This window comes from Diabrotica undecimpunctata, chromosome 9 (genome assembly GCF_040954645.1).
Source record: "Diabrotica undecimpunctata isolate CICGRU chromosome 9, icDiaUnde3, whole genome shotgun sequence".
Taxonomy (NCBI): Eukaryota; Metazoa; Arthropoda; class Insecta; order Coleoptera; family Chrysomelidae; genus Diabrotica; species Diabrotica undecimpunctata.
Window position 1 is genome coordinate 46,690,367 of NC_092811.1, and position 7,887 is coordinate 46,698,253.

Sequence of the window (7,887 nt, forward strand, 5' to 3'; positions counted from 1 at the left end):
CATTAATTTCTCTCACATCCACTAAGTCCAAAATTATACCAAATAATTTAGTCCAAATACCCTTTCTATGTAAATGGCTGAAAGTAATTTTTTCTTCCAACCTGTTGTCCTTTGTGGTCAGAGAAATAAAGTTCACATACTCCGGCCATCTCACACTGTATCTCAGAATCCAGGGAAATGTTATCAAGAAAGTTTTCTCTTCGAGTCGGCTCAAAAATGGCTTGATTTAAATTGTAACCTCTAGCCTCATACCCTAGTTGTATTGACCTCATTTGTACAAAATTTTACATTAAAGTCACCTGCCAAGACCAATACTTTCCAAAAGTCCATCTAAACATGTTAAAAAGGTGTCAAAAGGGCCAGATAGGCTTTGATATAAACAAATAATACTTTTATTTATCTTCTTTAATACAATCATACAGTATTCAATACACTTTTCTAAATTAAAATTCACATTACAATTAAACACATTAAGATTCAAATTCTCCCTAACAAAAATACAGAATACAATGTGGCTAAAAAAGCTGCCAGTTTAATTCCCTGTAAGTGGACTGCTTGAATCTCCTCTTCCTTCAGCCAATGTTCTGTTATATAAAGAATATCAATTTTCTTATCTGCCGTAAAAACCTTCAGTTCATATACTTTATTCATTATGATTGCACATTTCCATGTAGAATCCTTATGTTAACGTTTGTTTCATCAATCAATCCTAGATTTTTCTGATCGACTTTGTGAAAGTATTTTGACAGCATATAAATTTGTATTGGAAATAATCAGTTCATAAATTTCGTCATTGGCTATCAGGTTGAAATAGTCTATGGGATCATTTCCACTTGGATCTAATTTAAATCCGGCTCTAACAGCAAATGGTATTTCACGATATTATCTTAGTTTTGAAGACAACAGCTATTTCCGGTTCATTTTGATTTTGTTCTCCATAGGGTAGTTGAATAAAATTTTGTATTTGCATAAAATCATCATCATCGGTTGCGGTAGTATCGCTATTATCTTGTCAATTAGAGTCACTTCCAACATTCATTAAATCTACATCGTCCTCGTCAGATGTTTATAACATGTATGGTCTAGATATCTAGCCTTTTTAGATGTCTGGCAAATCTGGACACGGTATCATTTCCGAATTACTTTTTTTTGGACCAAATAACAAAACCCACATTAAATCCAAGTTTACCTAGGCATAAATTATATATTAATTTTATGTGCTAGTTCATTTTTGTTCTGTTTTCTGGCGTGCTGGTACCAAAGAAAGCAAATAGATATAAAAGGATAAAACTCCAGGCGCGTTGCCGGAGATGAACGTGTTAATGCAAAAATTCTTTTTCTGAACGATATATTTCTGCATTTGCATCTCCATAAGAATCAATTCGTTTTAAAGTACAAGTAACTGCAGCTATGCATCTTGCAAATCATAGAATGGCACAAAACTCTTCTTAAACTTGGACCATTTCACCATTTGTTTGATATAATTTCAATTCTTGAAACTGTATATCCATATAGTCCTGTATAGCCCTCGATATAACCATATAGTCAGCCCAAATTTTAGAACATACCCGAATTTGAGATGTGAAAAAAGACGAATTTTTTAAAATTATTTGTTAATATTTTACTAATTTAATTAATTAATTTAATCTTTCATTTATTATTCAATTATATTAATTTAGTTAATTTAAATTAATTATTATAACAACAAAATGGATAATGTTTAGACGTTGCGACCTAATAATTTATCTATACAAGTGTGCACAATTTGAGAAGTATCGATCAAGTAGTTTTTGAGCTAAAGTGAACACCGAATTAAACAAAATTATTTCGAGAAAAACGCGTTAAAAAAAGCATTTTTTTATACTCACACATTGTTTATTTCTGGCTCAAATAGCGACGTGCTTCCTGCTAAAATATCTAGAGCATCTTTTTGCTCCCGCCTTCGACGAACAATGCCTTTTTTGTGGCACCTGCAGATTTTTTTGGCTGTAGTAATTCGATTGTTATCTACCGCGCGGGCATAATAACTAGAACTTGACTCTGTACTTATTCCAACTTCTATGTGAGTGCTCACTCATCTCACTCACTCACTAATCTCACTCACCCATTCACTCACTACTGTCACTCACTAATTTCACTCACTCACTAATCTCACTCATCTCACTCACTGACTCTCTCATTCACTCACTCACTCTCTCACTCACTCGCTCGCTTACTCACTCGCTCACTCACTCACTCACTCACTCAGTAACCCACTCACTCACCTCACCACCTTACTACCTCACTCAGCTCACTCACTCACGTCAATCACTTTAATCACTCACTTTACTTATTCACGTCACTCATTCACCTCACTAACTGCTAAATGCCTATAGCTCCATCACTTTTGCCCCGATCACTCTGTAATTTTAGTTGGATACTCTTGAAGAGTTCTACTGTTGAGTAAAAAAATTCAAAAAATCCTCTAACCCCTCTTAAAGTGAAACTACTGCTTAATATTGGCTTGAGAGGGACAATGATGTTGAAAATTATTCATGTTACTCTTTTCCACTACATTCGTTACTCCTTCCGCAAATGGTGCAGTTTAAAGCTTATTAAAGTTACGAAATATCTTAAAAACCTTTAATTAAAGAATTGCACAAATCTGCTGATTAATCAACGTTAAAAGTTCAGCCAGGTCAGTTTATACTGATCTTCGTTTTTGTTAATATTATTTGAAACATAATAGATGTTGATTTACTCTAATTCTATTTTTTTTTAGGTTAACAGTAGAAGCCATGATGAGTATCTGAATACATATAAATGGATTTTTGGTGACTAAGGAATGCATACATCATGGAGTTATGTTTGTTGGTTACCACAAAAGCTTTTCACAAAAAAGAGACAACGGCAAATAGCATTCCAAATCTTGATTTAACATAGATATAGCAATGTACTTGTTAATAATAAATGTTTTGTTGTGGTGTATTTTTTTTACAGTCAGTTTTCCTATATATTTAAATTGTAATATTTTTTCAGAAGTATTAATATTTTACGTACTTTATCAACACAAATTTGTGAAATTACTTGACCAGACACACAAATGTATGTATATAATACAGATGTGGTGGGGCACTTCGACAGTCCACAGCAAAGTAGCTTTCGAATTAAGTAGAGAGCTGCAGAAGAGTTTGTTGTGGAACTCTGAGGACCTCATCGTCTTGTTTATATATAAATACTTTTTGACTAAAGAGACTGGTTCAAGAACAATCTGCAAGTAAAACTATTTGACTAATGTATAATAATATATTTATTATGCTCATGGTGTAACGTAGTAATGATACTCAACAAAGTCTGACTAATTGGTCGTAACCAAAGTCATTACTACCAGAAAAAAGTAGTAATATATTTTTAGTTTATTCGTAATAATCATTACGTTAGTGTCTGCTTTATATTAAAAAAATCTGTGTATTATTACACAATGAGCAATAACTGAAATTCATACAAGATCTTGACTGCATTACTATGACATGAAAAGTGTTAGATCAACATCAAGGATTTTCAACACAAGGACGGTTTCCTATACGTATATATTTGTTTATAATAATCATTAGCTTAGCATTGACTTCAAATTTTAAAAGTCGATTTATGATTATTATTAAACAAGAAATTGGAATTATATCTAGAATTAAATCTAACGCACTTTGTCCTCTAAATCAGAGGTGAAAAGAACAAATTATTTCATATATGAAGGGTGACTGCTAAAAACGATCTTAGTTACAATTGAGGCGTTCTTTGCAAAAATTCCATTTGCCATTATTTACAACCTTGAAGATATTTAAAAAAAGTTATTTAATTGAACCGTATCAAGTTTACAGAAATTCTCAAATTAGTGATTTATTACTTTGATTATTACACATAGTTTACAATATAAGTAACATTACTTTTTCCTTTGGTTTTTTTTATGAAGGACATTTATTTATTTGACATATGGGGCTAAAAACGACATTTATAGTAATACACCAAAATAGAAAATGAACGAAAACTTTTGTGTGTGAATTTCGGTAATTAATTTATCGATGTCTATAGCTTCCATAATATAATATACAAAATTTGGCAAACACTCACAAAAGTAATCAAATAAAACCGTTGCAAAACAGTCACACGTCTGTGTTAAAGCACAAGATATCTATTACTGATGTGCCGCCAGAAGTCATAAAACCGCCGACGGCGCATTGTACTCAGCACAGGCCGCGCGGCGAGCTGACAAACGACGGCTTGTCTGTGTTGCACAACATAAGTACCATAGACGAGAGACCGCTTTCTACGCCTCCGACACCCTGTCTGTGTTTAAATTTAGATGTTGCGGGCTGTATTAAATTTGAAATTATTATGAAGGGCCAGAGAACTCAACTCGTTCAAATAAAGTTTATTTTAAAAAATAATATACAAACGAAATATTTACAGGTATTTTATTATGGTTTACATGTTATGTTTAAAGTTTAACATAAAATAAAAAATCAATGGGATATTTGAGGCAACGGTTTATCTTCTAACTTTTGCACATCTATATCTATGCTAGTCGTAGTGAGTCTAAGACACGCTTCCAGAGAATCGTTTTCCATGCGATTACGTGTTTTAGATTTAATATGCTTAAAAGCAGAAAATGTACTTTCACATATATCCGTACTACCAAACATTGAATATAGTTTCAACGCAAAGTTACGAAGTTTAGGAAAACGATCCTTGGAGACTAACTTCCAAAAGGTACTAATGTCTTCATTTTTCTTTGCTTGAAAAAACGAATCGGACTGTAGTTCGCACAGCTCTAACTGGCAGATCAACATCAAGGATTTCCAACACAAGGACGGTTTCCTATACGTATATATTTGTTTATAACAATCATTAGCTTAGCATTGATTTTAAATTTTAAAAGTCAATTTATGATTATTATAAAACAAGAAATTGGAATTATATCTAGAAGCAAATCTAACGCACTTTGTCCTCTAAATCAGGGGTAAAAAGAACAAATTATTTCATACAGATTGAACGAATTTAAAACGGAACATACGAAATCAATGTATTTCGGCTCAACTCCGCTCTAGGTGGTTGGCCAACAAAAGGTTGTCAAATAATTATATTATAAAAATCCAATACTTCAGCGGGCTGCTGGATTCGGAACTCATTCAAGAACAAGTCAAAACTCCACCCAAATAGGTTGCCTAGAATCACTGAAAAAACTAGACTAAACAAGCAGTTATTATGCTGTCAAACCACTTATCGCTTCCTTATAGTCCAAGAGATAGAGCCGAAATTTTGAACTGATCAGTAATATGACATTTCTCTATTGGAATATATTCATTGTAACTGAGTTAAGACTTTGCCTTACAGGCGGACGCCCCTCGTGGTACAGGGGGTGGCTATACAGGGTTAAAGTTGTTATTTTTTTCGGAAAAATTTACGATCGATAATATGGCTGAAAATTTGCCCAGAGTAAAATCTTGGTATAACTAGAAACTAGACGAAATCCCAAAGGCCGGACGCGAGAGTAGATACATAAGGTGTGGCGGACAGCCATAAATTAACAATAAGTAATATGTCCGCCATTTTCATGGCTCATTATTTAGCCCCTAAAAACTTTAAATCCAAAATGGCGGACAGCTGGGTTGATACAGAGAGCCACAAAACGGGGTCAAATGTACCACTTGCCTGCGCATTTTAGGTCTCGGTAACAATTTTCAAACTGATTTTATTATGATATTTTTATACCGATTGATTTGAATATTTGTATGCTCACTTCTGTTACTATTCTGAGAAGCGTCAAGTAGTTTTCCTCAAAATTTTCCAAAAAAATTTCCGTAAATGAAAATTTTCGTAATTTTTTGAGGTAAAATCTAATTTGTAGAAGAAAAAAATGTGTATAAGAAAAAAAAATTTAGAAAAACTTTTCTAAAACATTTGATAAAACTCTACGTCATCGTCTTAATCTTTTATAGAATATTTTGTAGTATTAAAATGATATTATGATAATGTTTTTTTTTTAAACTAAAGTCATATTTACTTTACAAATCACATTTTTTTCTTAAATATAAATATTTTACGAATTAATTTTTAATTGAATAAATGTTTGATATTTGATATTTTATTAAATTAAAGTAATTTTATAATGTTAATTATTAAATATTTTTGGTATAACAAATAGTAATTTAACTTATTTTTTATTACAATAAAAAGGTTTTTAAATTTATATTGCATAAATAATGATTGTTCAGATATAAGAAAAATTTGATTTATTATTACATTAATAATCAAATACAAAATATATTATTTCTATTTATCAATAGATAAAATTCAATTTTGTGGCTCTCTTCAATTTGTAGAATTCCTTTAACATTTTACAAATAATTATTAATAAAAATCAATTTAATAGTGGAATTATCAATTTTTTAAGTTTTGAAATTTAATTTGTAGATATTTTCAATATTTTTTTTAAATTTCAAATTGATTGAATTTTTTTTTCATTAGTTAATTATAATTTTACAAATTCTGTTTGGACATTAATTTTGCATCATTATTATTTTAAAATATTAAAATAATAATGATGCGCGTTCATTTAGATCAGTAATTCTAGACGCATGCGCTAAATGTTATAAGTATCAAGATGCTTTTATTCAACTTGGTGAAACTGACTTCGATTGTAATGAAGTTTTTGAAACCTTAGAAACTTTCGTATGTCATTTATATGTAACAGGACTGACGAGAACAATTCCAAAAAGAAAAGTAAACGATGTCAGATTTTCACTATTTAACCGGCAGTATAAGTTGCATGATGTGAACAAACCTTTAAAAAAAACTAAAAAATTTCGATGCTTCAAGCTTACCACCATGTCAAGATGAATTACACCAACATCTACTGCGAGCTCATTATATTTCAAATATTTGGACAAATGCTCATAAAAAAGTACCAACAGAATTGATTGTTGAAGAACATGGTTGGGAGTTTGAAGATGAAACATATAAATTCAAATGGTTTAGTGGACTTCAGATGCCAGAATCAGTTCGAGAAGTAGTGATTGAAAATGAAGCAGATAATGAATGTGATATTATTGAAAGTGAAAGTGACGAAGATGATGAATGTAATGACATCAATGAGACTGAGAAAAATGACGAAATTTTTAAAGTTTTTCTAAATTTTTTTTCTTATCGGAAAAATCGTTTGAAAATTTTTGGAAAAAAATCATGGTATAACTGACAGAAAATCGAAAGAATTCTACAAATAAATTTTACCTCAAAAAATTACGAAAATTTTCATTTACGGAAATACTTTTGGAAAATTTTGAGGAAAACTCTACTTGACGCTTTTTACTATAGTAACAGAAGTGAGCATACAAATTTTCAAATCAATCGGTATAAAAATATCATAATAAAATTAGTTTGAAAATTGTTGCCGAGACCTAAAATGCGCAGGCAAGTGGTACATTTGACCCCGTTTTATGGCTCTCTGTACCAACCCAGCTGTCCGCCCTTTTGGATTTATAGTTTTTAGGGGCTAAATAATAAGCCATGAAAATGGCGGACATATTACTTATCGTTAATTTTTCTCCAAAAAATTGCAACTTCACCCCTGTCCGCCACCCCTTATGTATCCACTCTCGCGTCAGCCCTTTGGGATTTCGTCTAGTTATACCAAGGTCTTACTCTGGGCAAATTTTTAGCCATATTATCGATCGTTAATTTTTCCGAAAAAAATTACAACTTCATCCCTGTATAGCCAACCCTGTACCACGAGGGGCGTCCGCCTGTAAGGCAAAGTCTTAACCCAGTTACAATGAATATATTCCAATAGAGAAATGTCATATTACTGATCAGTTCAAAATTTCGGCTCTATCTCTCTGACTATTAGGCAAG

At 31.6% G+C, this 7,887-nt stretch overlaps 1 long non-coding RNA gene across 1 annotated transcript in view; it reads left to right on the forward strand.

Moving 5' to 3' along the window:
• Positions 1-2,967, forward strand: part of LOC140450062 (uncharacterized) — a 28,125-nt gene extending 25,158 nt beyond the window's left edge. Inside the window, exon 3 of the long non-coding RNA XR_011951941.1 lies at positions 2,762-2,967. This is a non-coding gene — a long non-coding RNA (uncharacterized lncRNA). The remainder of the gene's footprint in view (positions 1-2,761) is intronic.
• Positions 2,968-7,887: the final 4,920 nt, after the last annotated feature.